Source organism: Megascapheus bottae, chromosome 7 (genome assembly GCF_031878675.1).
Source record: "Megascapheus bottae isolate mThoBot1 chromosome 7, mThoBot2.hap1, whole genome shotgun sequence".
Taxonomy (NCBI): domain Eukaryota; kingdom Metazoa; phylum Chordata; class Mammalia; order Rodentia; family Geomyidae; genus Megascapheus; species Megascapheus bottae.
In genome coordinates this window covers 74,606,594-74,624,417 of record NC_143515.1, presented here as the reverse complement: position 1 = coordinate 74,624,417, position 17,824 = coordinate 74,606,594, and positions in this window count along the sequence as shown.

Here is a 17,824-nt window from a genome sequence, read left to right as displayed (position 1 = left end):
CTTCTCCCCGGGCCCTGGCAGCTGGGCTCTCAGCCAGTGTCCTTCTCCCTTGAAAGAAAGGATGGCTCTTACTGGCCCTGAATAATTGATAAGCTCTTAGGGAAGGTTCCTGGTGAGACATACTCCCCCATTAGTGACCTCGGGTACTCCTGAGATGCCCCTTCCTGCTGCTCTGCCACCAGCACACAGTCTGGGGTGGAGCTGGGCATGGTGAAACAGGGTTCTCTGAGCCTTGAAAGGACTGTGAAAAGGCAGTTCTGAGCCTATAATCCTAGCTAGTGAGGATGCTCAGGTGAGAGGATCTCAGTTTAAAGGCAGTCTCTGCAGAAAAGGCCTTGAGACTTTATCTCCAATTAAATAGCAAAAGGTGCAGATGTGGGGGTGAAGGTTGAGTGGTAGAGTCATCTGATGGAGTGAAAAAGCGAAGCAAAGGCTTGAGGTCCTGAGTTTAAGCCCCAGGATGAGAGAGAGAGAGAGAGAGAGAGAGAGAGAGAGAGAGAGAGAGAGAGAGAGAGAGAGAGAGAGAGAGAGAGAGAGGGAGGGAGGGAGGGAGGGAGGGAGGGAGGGAGGGAGGGAGGAATGTGAAAGGAAGGAAAAGAAAGGAAAGAAGGAAAGAAAAGGAAAGGAAGTTCTGAGAGGTCAGGATGCTTGTCCAGTTATCCTGGTCACTCCACCTAGGGCGAGTGCAGAGGACTGACTGGCAGTGTCCCTGGGTAGCTGTTCATGAGCTGAGGAAGCAGGAGGTGGGGACTTGAGAAGGTGGGGATTCCCCTGGTGCTCCCCTAGATAACTGCACCCATGTCCAAACACCAAAGTGTGTCAAGAAATCTTGGCTGGTCTCAGTTCCTTTCTAGTGTCCTCTCATCCTGGGCTAGCCCCAGTCTCTTAGTTCTGACCAATCTCCCTCCATATCTGCACCCCACTTGCTGTGTGCTCATCTGTGGGGAGCATAACCCATTCCCAAGCCACTCCCCAGTTCCACCCTCAACCTCTGTGCCTCATCAAACGCCTTCTAGGACCCCCAAAGTGAGCTGGAGCTCGGGGCTTCTCCAACATCCTTCTGATATTTGTCATGCTTGACCCTTGTGGCTTCGTTGTTGGTCTGGTCTAGGAAGTCAGCAGTCATTGTGTTCTCGGCCACGACATGCTCAGTATGGCCCTTGCTGCTGGTGGCACTCATCAGACACACGTCTTACGCTGTCCTGCAGCCTTCCATGCTACCACCAAGGCAGACTTCCAGACTAAGACAGGTTACAATGATTTTTAGATGCACTCTTCAGTTGTTTTGTTCCTTAAGTTGAAACTTTTATGGTTCTCCTCCATACAAGGGAAGAGTTACTTAATGATGGAGACATATTCCCGATAAATAAATTCATCATTAGTGATTTTGTGGTTTTATAAACATCACAGTGTACTTACACAAACTGAAATGGTTACTGGCGAAACCTAACATTGTTGGCCATGCAGTCTGTCTTGACTGAAATGTCATTATATGGGGTTACAAATGTACTGGAAAGAGTAAAAGAGTCCTTGTCATGTCACATCCCTTAGCTGGCTGGTCTAGCTTTATATATTTAATTTTAAAAATTAGTTTCTTTGAGTTATCATAAGAGGGGTTTCAATTCAGCATGCCAGTTTATGAATACAATGCATCTTAAACAATGTCACCCCTTCTTGTCCTCCCTACTTCTCCCTACCCAAACCCTGAATTTACCTGGATCATTTTCACATATGTATTTTGAATATTATTTCTGTATCTACCTTCCATTCACCACCTCCCTCCCACTCCAACACGTATTCCAGCTTCCTGAAACTCATTTTGTTAATATAAGATGGTTGTTGAAGAAATTATACTGATAGAAGGTAATGCATTTGTGTATATATGCATATGACCCTGTATTATGTTTACATATATACTCAAAATTTAGATATACACTTCCAGATGTGATAGAAAGCATGAATCCGTCATTATTACACTTCACATCTTTTCTTCAGATCTATCCATCTTCCCGATGAGTGAGTAAAATTCCATTATACATACACAAACTCTCTCTGTCTCATCCATTGAGGAACCTCTGGACTGTTATCATATCTTGGCTATGATAAATAGTGTAGCAATAAACATAGGGTCTTTACTGTGTCCTCATTTGTAATCTTCATCTTTTGACTAAATGTTCAAGAATGGGTTTCAAAGGGTAATTCTATATTTATTTCCTGAGGAATCCCAAACTACCTTCTACAGTGGTTGTACCAGTTTACATTCCCATTAACAGTGTCATAGGGTTTCTTTTCTCTCACATACTCACCAGCATCTGTTGTTTTTGTTTATATTCTTGATAATGGCCATTCTCACTTGGGAGCTGTGGGATCTCAGGGTTGTTTTGATTTACATTTCCTTTATAGCCTTTTTGTTTTCTTCTTTAGCTAGAAGAACATGAGTCCTAGAGGTAGCCTTTGTCCAATCAAGGTAGGATTAAATCCTGGATAAAGCTGGATAAAGCAGATTGAAGAAATTTATGAGGTTGATTTATTGTTTACCAGGGATTTAACACAATAATTTAAGGCTTTAAGCCATTCAGGGGGCAGAGTGAGGTCAAGAGTGAGAGAGGAGGATTGGAGGCATAGCTCAAATGGTAGGGCACCACCTAGCAAGTACCAAGTACAGACTTCAGACTCCAGTACTGCCAAACATAAGAACAAAATTATATTAAAAAAAAGAGTGGGAGAGGAGCGAGGAGATCTGCACCGACTACGGGAGGTCTTGGGCACTATACTTCTTAGATTATTTTTCCTATGGTTCTGGGCTTAAGCACTTTTATTTCCAGAAGCTGAGACTCAGGGTGATCGCCTGAATCCATGTAGTTCATTGAGAAGAAGGCAGGGGTGATATTTTTGCCTGGTGTGATGAGAATTTCTTTTGCTTCTTTGAAGCACATGTGAGCCTTCTGTGTGGTCTCGTTCAACACAGACATCACTGAGCTAATTGTCAAAGCAATGTCTCCTATTAGAACTACATTTTTTTCCCCTATTTTCCAAAGCGCTTCTATTTCTTCCATTTCCTTTAGTCCTTTAGGTAGCCCTACTGATTAGGTATTGTTTGTATTTTGCAAATGAGCAAAGGCAGGCCCTACAATTTCATAAAACCCACCCAGGAATGTATTGCTAAGAATTTGTGGAGTTTGGATCACTACAAATGTAGTTCTTAGTCTCAAGGCCAACCTCAGATCATCCAGGCTGCCGACCTTGGTTTCCAGCTGGCAGCATGCTCACTGTTTTGGGGTGGAGAACGACTCTTTCACACTGTAAGTCTGGTTGATAAAGGAATATTGGTTCCTGGCAGGCAGAGACTTGCTTGGGTCATTCAAAGGAAACACTGACTCCCTTGTGAGCACAAGACGCCCAAGGGACCTTGGTTAGTTGCCCTGTCTCGGGATAGTAGCAATCTACAAATGTCTCCTTAGCTTCCTGAATCATACTGGGGAAGGGCTTTGGCCAGACAGAGGGAGAAAAGGCATTCAAGTCATTTGTCCCTCAGAGAGCAGGCAAGCTTCCATTGAGACCCACTAACCCAGAATGTACTTGTATGTTGTATACCTTTTTATTCCTTTTCCTTCTCTTCATTTTGCTGCTGGATCTAACAGGGGTAATATCTGAATATGAGGGACTAATAGGTTGTTTTATCTCTTGATTCTCCCTTTTCATGACTTGCTAAGGATGTCACACTTGCAATAAAGGAAATGTTATAGAGACTTCTGGAAACATTAAGACAGAACACATATCAGCTGTTTGATCTGGGCAAAATTATCTGTTCGCTCTGGTAGTTGCCCTGGTGGTAACAGCAAAGGCAGCCAGTGGATGTGGGCATTCTTCTGAATGACTTTCACTGAATTGTTACATAAGGAGCAGGGGTCATTCACATTTTGGCACTAGTGAACAATGAAAGCTCAGAGTCTTTGCCTAAACTTACTGAGTCAAGGAGGAAGTATTGGTGTCTGATTTTTCAGCTATGTTCTCCTGAGGGACCCAGCATCATCTCTGGTGGCTGTCATGGTTTTACTTTACTCACATTGACAATCTTGCTTCTTATCCTTCTCTCTACCTCCCTACCCTAGACATCATGTGGCTTCCAGAAAGTTCCTCCCCTGTTGGTTTGACCCTACCAGCCTTCTGCTGAGCTCTTCACTGGCTCTTAATTGACCTGAAAGAAAATTCTTTTTTTTTTTTGCCAGTCCTGGGCTTGAGCTCAGGGCCTGAACACTATCCTTGGACTTTCTCAAGGCTAGAGCTCTACCACTTGAGCCTCAGCACCACTTCTGGCTTTTTTCTATGTATGTGGTACCGAGGAATCGAACCCGGGTCTTCATGCATGCTAGGCAAGCACTTTAACCACTAGGCCAAACTCCTGGCCCCTGAAAGAAAATTCTTAGTGAGGTATTTCAGCCTTACAACCTGTTCTATCTTCCCAACCTTAAAAAAAAAAATGACACGCCTCACACTTGCAAGATGAATGAGGTATTAAAAAAATTTCATACATGCAAACCCCAGCTATTTATTGGATCTTTTATTTTCTAATCACTAGGTTCAGTCACCAATTGCTGGAATGCTTTTTATCATGTTCTTGCTTTGTGGTATGTTCTCTTCTGCTTGAAATACAGACGGGTCACAAAGTTTAGAGTGTGTTTTGACTCAGTGTCCTCCACGTGGTATATAATGACCTGAAGGAACAGAGGAAGTGCTGCCAGTCCCAGCAGCATCCACACCTCCTTGGGCTGTGTCTTTGGAGTTCACCAGCAGCCATGCTTAAGTCCCCTCAAGCCCATCTTTATCACACCAAGTGAAGTCAGACCAGATGCTGAGAATCTCTCATTACTTTATCCACACTAGATGAGGGAAGAGATTTTGGCATGGCCACGTGCCACTGCTGTTCAATGAGAAGGGGTTGATATTTTCAAGGGAAATATATTCCAGATGTTTCCCTCTAAAGGGTGTGAAAGATTGAAGAAGGCTCTTGGGCTGGATATTTCAGCAGGGTGTCGTGTAGAGACAGGGATGAGGCAGAGAGGTATAGAAAAGGTATCTGCAAGCTGGTTCTGTCTTGATAGTGATGTTCCCTGAATTTTTCACCCAACATATACCTCTCTGGAATCATCCTGTCCCTGGCCCCAGGCTTAGAGTTGATGAGGCATGGTAGTGGCTAGCATCTAGAACTCTGTAGTTCAAAGTAAGTCTCACTGGAAGCTGCACAGGAAGCTGTTCTGCTGGAGAGGACACAGATATCAAGAAACAAGAGGTTGTAGCTGGGTATGATGGTACCAGCATGTATTCTCTCAATGGTCAGGAGGCTGAGAAAAGACTATGAACCTGACAATTGTCTGTGTCCTGGGCTACATTTGGAAGTGTTATCATGCTTCTAAAAAGGAGAGACAGATTGAGAAAGAGAGAGAGAGAGAGAAAGAGGGAGAGAGAGGAAGGACAGGAAGGAAGGAAAGAGGGAGTGAAGAAAGAAGGCTAAAAAAGAAAAAAGATAATAGATAAAGATAAAAGAAGAAGAAAGAAAAGGGAAAGAGCAGGGGTCTGGTGGCCCACATCTGTCAAGAGGCTAGTCAAGAGGCTGCAATCTGAGAATCACAGTTCAAAGCTAGTCCAGGTGGGAAAGTCTATGAGACTTTTATCTCCAATTAATTATCAGAAAACCGGCAGTGGTACTGTGGTAGAATGCTAACCTTGAGCGGAAAAAGCTCAGTGACAGTACCTAGGCCCTGAGTTTAAGCCCCATGACTGACCAAAAAAAAAAAAAAAAGAAAGAAATGAAAAGAAAGGTAGAGAAAGAAAGAGGAAAAAGGAAGAGACAAAAGAAAGGAAAAAGAGAGAAAGAGAAAATGAGGAAAGAAAAGATAGGTTTGGTCTGTGTGGACCATTGTGTGATTCAGAGACAAGGCTCTTGTACATTAGACTGTGGCCTCAGACTGTGGGCACTGCTGTCCACTCTTCTTCATGTAATACTTGCCTTTACTTGAGGACTTTGAGGAACAACCAGACATAGATATATAAAATCAAGAATAGCACAATATCCAAGCCTGGTTCTCTACTTCTGCTGTAATGAGCTCAACCTTGGTAGTGTTCAGGATAGTCACCTCAATAAGGCAGAAGTCCCCAAATCACAATCCATGGATTACTAACTGATCAGAGCAGACGGGGGAAGGGGCAAAACACTGAGGTCTCACCTCTAGTTGAACCCTAGTCTTATCAAGTTTTGAACATTGGAGTCCTGAGCATTTGATTCATTTCTTTGTTTTTCTTTAAATTATTATAAAGATGATATACAAAGCATTTATATTTATATAAGTCAGGACAACATATTTTAAAAATCTGGGGCTAGCCAGGCTTAGTGGCTAGCATGCCTGCAATCCTAGCTACTCAGGAGGATGAGATTTGAGGACTGCGGTTCAAAGCCAGCCCATTGACTCGTTTCTTTTTTCTTCATAGGCTTTATAAAACAGTTTGGAAAATCACTTTCCTGAGAGGCAGCTTAGTAATTGCACTTGAGGACACTTGTCAGCCTCCAGGTACTCATCTCCCGCTGTGGCTCTGATCTGTACAGGACAAAATGAGTTTCCAGGCTGCTGTCATAGTCACACAGGTCTTACAGATGTCACTAGGATGACCCCAGGGAGGTACACACACATAGATTTGCATGCAGGTTGCCTGGACACCAAACCTACTTGTTCCTGCTACTAGAAGATTCCCTACTTTCTTTCTGGTTGCTGTCTTAGGGCCTTACCTAGAGGTCTGTCTAGGCTCCAAATGTAGTTAGGCAAGGTGACAAAACCATCCCTTCCATGCCTCAGATTCTGTGTCAGTGGTCCCTGTGAGGTTGGAAACATGGAATGTCTGTCTGGGAGATGACTTATCCAGTGGGGTGTGGACTTGGAGACCCCTGCAGGGTACTCCTAAGAATACAACCCAGCTCCCCACCCAGGCAAATAGGATGCCCCTGCCGATGCTCAGACTCACACTGGCAAAAGCATCTCTTCTCTACTTGTTAATGATCACCAGGGAGGCCATAAATTCTGACTGGCCCGGGACAGCCCTATTTTATGCCTGTTGCCCTGGTGCAATTATTAATAGCTTCCCTTTCACTCCCAAAGTGTTCTATTTGGGGTGATAAATTATATGGTCCCCCTAATTGTCATGATTGCAATCAGAGTGTTTCCTGACCCTCAGTGCCCACCACGTTCACCTCCTGCCATGATGTCTTAGCACATCTTCTCTTCCGGGTGACTGACCACCAAGTGCTCAGGAATCTTTCCCTACCACTTATGCTACCAGCCTCCTAGCCTCCCCATTTATCCAGTAAGTATTTCCTGCCCACCTACAACGCACCAGTGTGTCTTAAAAGCACTGGGAAACAGAAGTAGTAAGAGGAAGACAGACAAAAGACAATCAATAGATTCTTTCTGCAGATGATGAAGACTTGGAAAAATATTTTCCAGTTCTTCCTGATCCATGGGAGATATTTTCCAAGGCCACACCATATCCTCACTGTGTAAGTCTGCCTGCACACATGCATGTCTACGATAGTTTAGTTTACAAATTAGGTACAGTAAGAAGTAAACAATGACCACCAATAACAGAACAGGATAATTATACCAACATACCCTCCCAAAAGCTATTTAAAACTTATGAATTGTTAACTTCTGTACATTTTCATTTCATACTTTCAGACTGTTGGTAACTAAAGTCTCAGGGAACTTCTTTTTTTTTTTTTTGCCAGCCCTAGGCTTGAGCTCAGGGCCTGAGCACTGTCCTTGGGTTTCCTTAAGGCTAGAGCTCTACCACTTGAGCCTCAGCACCACTTCTGGCTTTTTTCTATGTATGTGGTACTGAGGAATCGAACTCAGGTCTTTGTGCATGCTAGGCAAGCACTCTACCACTAGGCCAAACTCTCGGCCCTCAGGGAACTTTTAATTTCAGAAGGGGGTGTATATCTCAGAAGAGTATGTGTCGGTGTGTGCGAAACATCTATTTACAATAATTTGATATCTTATTTAATGCACACCTAGATAAATATTTTCATATGAAAGGATAATAAGCTGTTTCTTGAAGATGAATGGAGTAGGCGTGAAGGACAGGTAGGCAGAAGAGGCACAGGTCTTCTACAGGTGAGAAAGGGAAGTTATCAGGTCTGCCAAAGCATGATGGACTGAGATAGTGACTTTAGTTGAGACAGACATGTGCCAAAGACTTTAGGAGGGGTTCTGAGCACACATGGGTTGGAGGGACCTGAGAAACCCCTTGCTCTGTTTCTCTTCACTAATGTATTGATGGCCTTGGGGGATGTTGATTGGCTCATGGCTGATGGTCAGTGTGGATCTGGGTCAAAACCTCACTGGGTAGTCCTTGCCAGTCAAACCAGAGCTCATCTGTTGTGGGCTAAAACATCTAAAACCTGAGGCATTGCTCTAATAATCCTTGAGTCCTGAAGGCCTCATTGCACTTCTCTGTGGCTGAGCCTATTCTATCGGCCTTGACAAGGATTGTCTCAGAAGTGCAGAATCCTCACGCCATTTTTAGTCTGTATAATTTTGTAAAACCATTCCTCAGATGGGGTACCCAGAGGGTAAGACGTGAGGTCCCCTATTTAACATTTGCTCCAGGCTCTTAAATGTGCTATCTATATTCTACAACCTTGTCATGGTTTTAATTTTCCCTGGCCACTGGAAAACTCAGTTCTGGAGATTATTGATAGTAGCCAGCAGAACCCTCCATTATAAGCTTCTTTAAATTAACCCATCCTGGGCTTCAACTTGTCAGACCATTATTTTTCCCTTGTATTCCTTTTTCAACTTAGTAAACCTTCAAACTGAGTCTGAACCCTTTTGATGCAATGCGGGCCTTAAATTAAAATCATGTTTTCTGATACCATTATTTGCAAGTACGGGTTAGGCACCTACTATGTGAAAAGAAGTCCGAGAGGCCCAGCAGGAAGGACGAGAAAACAGTGTAGCAGAGTCCCTGCCTCCAGCTTTAAGTCTCTATTCTGTTTGTCCGTCACTTTCTCATGGGTCATTTCTCAATAAGCATCAATCTTCTATAGAATGAGGAAACTGACCCCCAAATTCCATCTCCCCTCACCCCAAAGGATTAATTATTTGCATAATTTACTTTGTTAATAATGACGCAGGGCCTAGTACCTGCAGGGAGGAAATAGATTTTTTAGAAAAGAAGATGGTTGGGTCATCATTACTCCATCACGTCTGTGTTTGTGCCTTTGTCTAGAAGAGAATTGAAAGCTTTGGTGTGAGTGTTCAAATGTCTCAGCCCCTCCCATCCCCCACACTTTCACCCAACATGGCCACAAAGGAAGGTTGAAACTAATTCAAACCAGAACTTAGCAGCCTCATACAGTCCTGGGCAGGAGGGGGAGGGAAGGGGCTGGAGGAGAGAGAATATATTGAGATCTGCCCTTTGATCGTGTTCAATGCGACTCTGCATTTACCTGAGGGATTAAAAGTTCTCATTGACGGAGGCTCCCGGCTTCCTACTCAGCCTTTGACGGGACAAGTGTTAATTGGAGGATATAATGGGGACAATGTTAATTCCCCTCTTAGAGTTCCTTTTCTTGTTCAGTCAAATAGAAAGGCCCTTTTAAATGGCAGAGAGAGGAAGAAAGGCTTTGGTTTATAAGGGTAATAGACTGTACATCTTCCCCCTTGTCTCAAAACAAGTGCCATGGAGTCAGCACAAAGCAGGCCCCGAATGGGAGAAAGGGAAACGACGTGGTGGTTTGCCTGGAATCTCACCCTGGATTAGGGATCTGGAAACACAGCCACCAGGTCTAATTTTATCTTGGGAGGTGCGGTGGATGGTGGGGGGGGCAAGATTAGGGTGAGCAGAAGCTCAGGAGTAGAGATGATGGAGGGGTGTCAAGGGGATGTCAAGAGTAGTGGGGACATGGCCAGATGCTAGAAAGATCCACTGAGCATGTGTTCTGGCTCCCAACTCCCAAACCTACATCATCAGTCCTTATCTGTGCAGTGGACCATAGACCAGAGGCAGGAAGGAACACCCTGCTCAACAGGTTTCTGGAATTAGATTCTTCTTCATGCTGATCTCAAGCATGAGTGCACATTCAGCTTTCTGGGAGATTCTGAAAACCATCTCCCCACTCCTTGGTATGCTCAAAAAATTCAGGACCCCTCTCAGATTCCATCTCCCCATTTGTTTCTCTCCTACATTTTCCTTGGGTAGAACTTCAGCCAATATATCTCTCCTCAGTCCTGGTTTTTATGAGTGTTGAATATGGTCCATTAAATTTTCCATTTGATAATTTACCCAGCAAGGTCTTTCTGGAAATCTCTATGGCCAGAACATCACCATGTGCCCTTGAGCAGAATGCTTAACCTTATATTCTTCTCTCTTCAGGGATGGAATCACTGCCTTGGCCTTTGCAGAGTTTTCTTCAAGATGAATGGAGATCATGGATGTAAAAAAAGAAAAAAAAACCTTATAAAACTGCAAAAGATGTGAGATGAATTATTCTCTTTCTTATTTGCATTCACTGGAGAGATAAAAGGAAACCTAAGGAACAACAGGCGACAAAGCTAATCTCTACTGAAAGATGAGTTTGCCAGGCAGATAGCATGGGGTGGGTTACGAGAGGCCTGTCTCATCCAGGGGCTCTGGTGGACCAGGCCGAGATCCCTAGGGCAGGTCCTAGGAGACATATGTTGCCCTTTTCTGCCTCTTAGTGCTTCTGTGGGAAAATGGATGGGACAAGCTTCCTTATAGAAGGCTCAGCCTCCTTATATCTCATTTCCCACAATCCCCCTGGGCTGGCTCCTATTCAAGCTTTTGCTTTTCTTTGTCAATCTGAAAACCATACCAGTTGGGAATATTTTGAGACTTATACATTGAAAGTAAATCTTCAACTATTTAGCAAATCAAGCAAATGGTTTTAGGGTTTACTATGAAAAGAGAACTAGTCAATCATCTATAATGATGACCCAGAAGAAACTCCTGGAAAAGACAATGATCTTATTTTGTGGTGAAGGGGCAGAAGAAGGTCAAGCTTCAGCTTAGGAATCTGGAGACTTTTCCCTTGGGTAGCAAATGAACCATGCCTGGTATTTACCTGTGACTCTGTAGCTTTCTTTTTTACATTTTTAAAATTTTATTGTCGGGTTAATGTATAGAGGGGTTACAGTTACATTCGTCAGGTAGTAGGTGCATTACTTCTCACACATTGATACCCCTTCTCATGTTTTTGTTCCTGTTTTCCTCCCTCTCCCAATCATCTTGTTTTCCACCTTCCCTTTCCTATTTCAAATAAACATATATACATATATACATATAATATACCAGATAACAACACAAGGTTCATCTTCTGTGACTGTTGTTCTTATGTTGTTTCTCTTCTTCTATTTTGCCCTTATGGTTAATCTCATGTTGTTACTGTATTTGACTCCTTAGCTTTAGTTTCTTCTAGAGCTATGAAGCATATTTCTTTGGTTCCTCAGTCACCAGGGTTCTATATGCTTTGGCCAGCAGGAGTCTCTGGTGGGAGAGTGAAGCGGGGAAGGCAGAGGACTCTGTGCTGATTAGACATGGTGGGATTGCTGTCGCTCCTGTGCTGGTGATGGGAGTGAGGATGATCGTTAGAAGAATGCCTTATTTTTTTCTTAAATTCGAATTGAGAAGATATTTCTCAATATTTCCATCCCCAAGGATTCAGCAGTAAGATCAGGCTTCTGAGACTCAAGAATCATTCCTTTTTCCCTCTGCTCCCCAAAATGCTCATTCAGTCTATTCTGGCTCCCCTAGCCATTCATAACCAAATGCCTGCATTTAATTCCCTCTATCTGAAACACAATTTTTTCTCCTTCCTTCCTTCCTTCCTTCCTTCCTTCCTTCCTTCCTTCCTTCTTTCTTTCTTTCTTTCTTTCTTTCTTTCTTTCTTTCTTTCTTTCTTTCTTTCTTTCTTTCTTTCTCTCTTTCCTTCCCTCCTCCCTCCTTTCCTCCCTCCCTCCTTTCCTTTCCCCCTCCTTCCTTCCTTCCCTCTTTACTTTCTTTCTTCCCTTATCTCCCTCCCCTTCCTTCTGGTGCCAGTTCTGGGGCTTAAACTCAGAGCCTGGGTGCTGTCCTTGAGCTTCTCCTGCTTGGGCTGGCTTTGAACCACAATACTCAGATCTCAGCCTCCTGAGTAGCTAGGATTACAGGAGTGAGGCACTGGCTCCTGGCTGCCAACCATTTCTTATTGATGCGAAGGCTATGCAAGTGTTCTTTGCTCATACTTTTCTTGGGGCTGAAGCAAACAATTCCTTTTGGCCAAAAGTAAATCACACGCTCAACGTGCACTCCCTCCTAGCCATGGACTCTGGGAAACCCTGCCACCCCTCTAAGCCTCAGTCTTTCCATCTTTGAAATAAATCCTGGCGCAATTCCCTGTGGAGGTGAGTTAGGACTCACACGGAGAAGCTCCATGTAGTTGTATAATCTCAGAGCCCTGCAGCCTGGCCCTGACTGCACTGGGACCTGACTCACTTCCTCATCCACCCTTCCTAACGAATTTGCCCCATCATCTGGTATCCGGCCTTTGATGGGTTCTGCTCTGCTCTGGGCTGAAAGCTGCATGCTTCAGACTTACTGGCCCTTAAATATTTCATAGCAGACTGGCTGGGAATTAATATTTAATCAGAGACTCCTTGGCACTTAAATATTTAATCACTCATGTGGCTGATGAGTAATGAATCAGTGCCCAGGCAAACATTGGGTCTCTGGTCCCATTTTTAAAAGCTCTTTGGTCCTGGTCTCAGAGGACAGGGGGACCAATGTCAAGTTTATTTCTCTATCAAGTTTACTCACATTTAATATTTTACCGAAGTGTCAGAAATAATCTATCAATACAATCTGTGGCGGGACAGGAAACTCTGGCCTTAGAAGACTAAAAGCAAACTGGGAATAACCAAAGTTCAGGAAGATCAGGCTGATGGCTAAGGCAGTAAGAGCTGTCAGCTTACATTCCAAGAAAAGACAGGGGCAGGCTAGCCATGAATGGAGTTTGTGAGAGCTGCAGGAGTGGGGGCTGGGTTGGAGAGTTGGATCCCTTTACCTTCCTAATGGTGTCTGAGAGTGCAGAAGGCAGAGGTTTCAGGGAAAGAGGAGCTGGTATTTCAATAAGAGCAATAGGGCCAGAAGGGAGAAGGGGAAAAGTGAAACCAAAGAAGTCATGAAGTTTCAGGTTTAAAAAGTTCATACTTGTAAACATTCTTCAAGTAAGAACAGAATGATAGTGGATATTCTCATCCGTGACCAGAGCTTCAGCATCAGAATGAAGGAACTTTGTAAAATTCAGCTTTAAAGGTGTTTCTTAGGAGTGGCTGACACTTTCCTCATTGGCCTGGCTCTTGGCTGGTGCTCTACCACTTGAACCATGTCTCCTCCTCACTTGTCTTTCATTCCACAGGAGCCTTGAATTTGTGTGAGGGCTCATTTTTTTCATGTGCTTAGGTACGGAGACGTGGGGGGTAGTACTCTATCCCCTTGGACAAATATGAGTTAGTCTACATGGACCATGGAAGGGAGTCCCATTCTCATTCCTGATCAACCATAGGCACAGAAAGCAATTCTAACCAGTGCTGCATGAAGGGAAACCCATGACATCTGTCTAAAGGCTTCGGGCCAGGTTCCTCAGGGATGAGAGGAGTCCTCAAAGGGCCTGGCCTCCTGCCTTCAGATGCTGTGTGCGGAGATGTGGCAGAGCCATTTTGAAGACCCGCTGACAACCAAAGCTGAAGGTGGCAGAGGAGAACCTATGTTGGCCTTGTCTACCATCGTGCCACTAACTCAGCCAACTCTGGAACTACCCTACTGGTACATTTCTTTGTTATTCTTTCTTCTTTATTTTCTTTTTGGTTAGTCTTGGGGCTTGAATTCAGGTCCTGGGTGCTGTCCTTAAGCTTTTCTTCTCAAAGCTTGTGCGCTACCATTTCTAGTAACAGCACCACTTCCAGTTTTCCGGTGGCTAATTGGAAATAAGAGGCTCATGGACTACCAAGACATGTGAAAGGGTATCAATGTATGTGAATTAATGCACCTTCTATCTGGCAAATATCATGTAACCCTTTTATTAATTACAATAAAAATATTTTTTTAAAAAGAAGAGTCTCATGGACTTTCCTACCTAGGCTGGTTTGAACTTGAATGTTCAGATCTCAGCCTCCTGAGTAGCTAGGATTATAGATGTGAGCCACCAGTACCCAGCCCTACTGACAAACTTCTTATGACACATTTCAACTAATTTTAGTTGCAATCAGCCCGAAGCATTCTACTTAATGTAGAACTGGAATATGGGGGGAGGGATGACAAGATGAAGGTTAAAGACAAGAAGTGAATGAAGGTCTTTTCACAGCTTTCAGATGATAAATGCTTAAGCATGACCCTTGCTGAACTTTGGTGAAGGTGTGGAGTTCATGACACCTGGCCTTCTCGGCAGATGGACCGCCACTTTCTCAGTCTCTTCAGGGAAGAAGTTGGCAGTAAGTTTAGGTAAGAGAGATGATACATGCAATTCTACAATCCAGCAATTCTCTTTCTTGACAACTGGAGACACTCTCATACATACATAGTGAGAAACCTCTATAATAATAGCAATCACAGCATTCTTTGTCACAGAGATAATTGGAAATAAACCTTAATGACTTCTCAACTAGAAAACAAATAAATCACAGGCACAGACTTTGAAGTCTTACAGAACAGATACAGTGAGGAATTTACAGCCATGTGTATCAACATAATTAAAAATGAAAACACAACTTGGAGTGAAAAAAAAGTTTCAGAGGAATTTGTAGGGTCTGAAAGCATGTAAATGAAATTTTGAAACATAACAATATAATATAACAAAAATGTAGAGAAGTACATTGGTATTATAGGAAGTAGAGAAGATACAAAGGAAGGAATGGAAAATGAAAAACACCCCAGTGAGATCTCAGTAGATTCCTTTATTTATTCATTTTTGTCAGCCATGCTACTTGAACTCAGGGCCTTGAGCTTGAATCACTACAGTAAAATTTATCATATATGTTTTTCCATGTCTCAATACTTCATAAAAATCTATGAAGAGGGCTGGGAGTTTGGCCTAGTGGTTAAAGTGCTTGCCTAGCATGCACGAAGACCCGGGTTCAATTCCTTGGTACCACATTTATAGAAAAAGCCGGAAGTGGTGCTGAGGCTCAAGTGGTAGAGTTCTAGCCTTGAGAAAGTCCAAGGACAGTGCTCAGGCCCTGAGCTCAAGCCCAGGACTGGCAAAAAAAAATCTATGAAGAAAGAAATTATGGGCTACTATGGGTAAAGCAAAATTTATCATCTACATTTTGGGAGGTCCTGTTTGAAATATTTCATTAAAAATCAGTGGAAACTAAGATTATTGACTAAAATCATGAGGTGAAGTTGGGCACAGTTATGACATATCTGTGAAAAGTCACAAAGAAAATGAAATAAAGCCCAGGGATTCAACAGACACTTAGAACATGAGTCTGGAATGGTACCTTGGAGAAGGGCTGAGAGGGGAGTGGGCTTTGACAGATGATGAGGTATGGGAATTCACACCTCATTTTCACTTGCATTTGAACTTGTCCTTCTCCTTACTATCCAGCTCTCAATTTGCATATTTATCTATAAAATATGGTTATATACACACATTTTCATTCAAAACTGATCTTGTATATCTGTAGCTATTATTATGCTGTTCAATTGAAAAACAGCTTTCAATTAGGTCTCCTAAATGATTGTTAAAATTCTTTTTTTCTCTTTTTGATTAGTATCCATTAACATGCTAATATTGTAATTTTTTTTTTTTTTGGCCAGTCTTGGGGCTTGAACTTAGGGCCTGAGAACTGTCCTTGGGCTTTCTCAAGGCTAGAGTTCTACAGCTTGAGCCACAGCACCACTTCTGTCTTTGTCTGTTTATGTGGTACTGAGAAATCAAACTCGGGTCTTCGTGCATGCACTCTACCACTAGGCCAAACTCCCAGCTCATTATAATATTTTCACACATGGGTATAATGTACTTTGACCACACCACTTCCTTTGAAGTTTTTCGGAACTCCTTTCTTCCACACTCCCCTTTAACTTTTTTCCTCAAGGATAATACTTTACCACTTGAGCTCCAACTCCGTTTTTGGCTTTTGCTGGCTAATTGAAGATAAGAGTCTCTCAGATTTGTCTGGCTGGGCTGGTTTTAAACTGCCCTCCTCAGATCTCAGCCTCTTGAGTAGCTAGGATTATAGACATGAGACAATTTTTAATGAGTTAAATTAACCTATTTTCATAGACATATAAAGTTCTCAATTGTGTTCACTGCCCCCTTCACCCTCACCTTTCCAAGAGAGATTTTACAAAGTCATTTGTAGTTCCTGGTTTCGTAGTGTATTCTAAAAAAAGAAGCCGGTGGATTTTGTTTTCTTAGACCCTAAGAGTATGTGAATCAACAGTGTGATACACCTTTAAAGGAAGTTAGGGTAAACTTTTGTTGTAAAAATAGAATAACAGGAACAACCTGAAAGGAGGGAGAAGCCAGTTTTATGTTGCACAGTTCAGACTCAATGATGCTCAGTCTAGATTTTCTTTTTTGCAGGTCCTGGGCTTCCACTCAGGGCCTGAGCACTGTCCTTGGACTTTCTCAAGGCTAGAGCTCTACCACTTGAGTCTCAGCACCACTTCCAGCTTTTTCCTATGTATGTGATACCAAGGAATCGAACCCTGGTCTTTGTGCCTGCTAGGCAAGCAATCTACCATTAGCCCAAACTCCTGGTCCTAAATTTTTTTTTTTTTGAAGAGGAGAGAAGTAAAAAAAAAATGGATGAAAGAATTTTAAGTAATACCACAGAGAGTATGATTGGCTAATAGACAATGGTAAAGTTTTGTTTCACTCTTCTAGTCAGCTCTTAGCTGTGTTTGGTAGAGTATAAAAAGCTGAGTGACAAATGTTAAGAATCATCAAAACACCACTGCTACCGACAGCAAAAACCCTTCCTGCTACCGCTGTTGGATTCTGGAGGGTGGGGCCACAGTTAAGAAACATTTCCTTTCTGTGTCAACTGTGGACACTACAACACTATTTTCACCAAGGAATGAGAGCAGTCATCTTAGAGGCCTGTTGTCTGTACTCATCATCTTAGCTTGCTTCTGTGCCTTCTCTGGGGTGGAAGAAGCTGTGCAGGCCATCCCTTGAGTATAGGATAGACATATACTACTTACCTTTGTAGCATAACAAATGCTCCTCAGATGGAGCAAATAATCTCATCTCCCTTAATATCAGGAACTGGTTGTGGCTGCTCTGGGTGGCTCTGGCTCAGGATCTGCCATGTGTCTGAAATACAGCCAGGTCCTCAGCTTCTGCTGGTTTGGATGGACCTGAAGAACCACTCATTTCCAAGCTCACTCACTGGCTGTGGTAGGAGCCTGCATCTCCTTACCATGTGGGTCTGTCCCCATGACATGGCTTTTCTCAGAGTAAGTGACCCCAAAGTAAGAGAAGAAGCAGCAGCAGGAAAAGCAACAACAACAAATCACAAGAAAATACAAGCAAACTGCAGTCTTGGAAGTGTGGGACCACTGTGTCTGCCATGTTTTGACTGGTGGCACAGACTCACCCTACTTCAAAGTAGCAGCTGAAAATCCCAAGAGACAGGCTCACTGGGGAGTGTAACTTTCACTGAAGACATCAAAGTCCAAATTAGCTCCAGAGAGAGCCATGTCTGTTGATATTTACTCAGTCATTCTGAAGACTAAGTGAGTACTTTCTTGGTGTCAGTTATCCTTCTGG